Source organism: Morone saxatilis, unplaced genomic scaffold, assembly GCF_004916995.1.
Source record: "Morone saxatilis isolate NCDOM2014 unplaced genomic scaffold, NCSU_SB_2.0 Contig5, whole genome shotgun sequence".
Classification (NCBI taxonomy): domain Eukaryota; kingdom Metazoa; phylum Chordata; class Actinopteri; family Moronidae; genus Morone; species Morone saxatilis.
Window position 1 is genome coordinate 17,663,093 of NW_023340095.1, and position 810 is coordinate 17,663,902.

Below are 810 nucleotides of genomic sequence, written 5' to 3' on the forward strand. Positions count from 1 at the left end.
GCAAGCACGGAGGATCCAACGGCTAAACAGCAAGTTTATTTTGGTTAGGATCAGAAACACAGATCATGTCCTGAGGGTGAGATGAGATGAGATCAAAATCCCCTGAAATAATGGTAATGATGGTCTGTGGTGTTCTGGGAGGAAAGGGGGGAGGGTGGGTGTAATGAGTGGGAGAAATGGTGTTACAATGTTCAGTGAATAAGATTGGAGGGTAGCAGTTACTCTCAACAGCAGAGAGCAGCATTGACCATTCCCATGGCAAACTCCAACAACAGGGAGACCACATATTACTGCAGCCACATCTCCCACTTCAAAATTCTCCAGTTGCTCAAAGATTTTTTTTTCTATTCAATAAAACCCTAGTTTTAGTTGAAATGAAAAACAAAAGGCACAATGATTTTCAACTCATCCTTGTCTTTAATATGCACAAGAGTTGAAAGCATCAATGAGCCACCTTAAAGAGAGGAATTCAATCTAAAATTTATAAAAAGATATAAACAATCAGAGGCCAAAACGCTGTCTGTTGCTTTTCTCCTATTATTTTATTTAAAACAACTTTTCATTAGCAAGTAAAAATCTTGCAACAAACATAAGCTTGTATCCAATTCAGATACAAGGCAACGAAATTGTAAATCTTTAAAGTGGCTCGGTCTAGTCTGCTAGTTCATGACTGTACACCCTCTCTATAGTTTTGTTCAGTAATAAACAGCTAGTCCCAAAAACAAGCCCGGGCTGCTCGTAACAACCCCAACCCAATATTTAAAACCCCCAGTGTGACCCGTCCCACACTCCTCCTCCCCCCCCCAACCT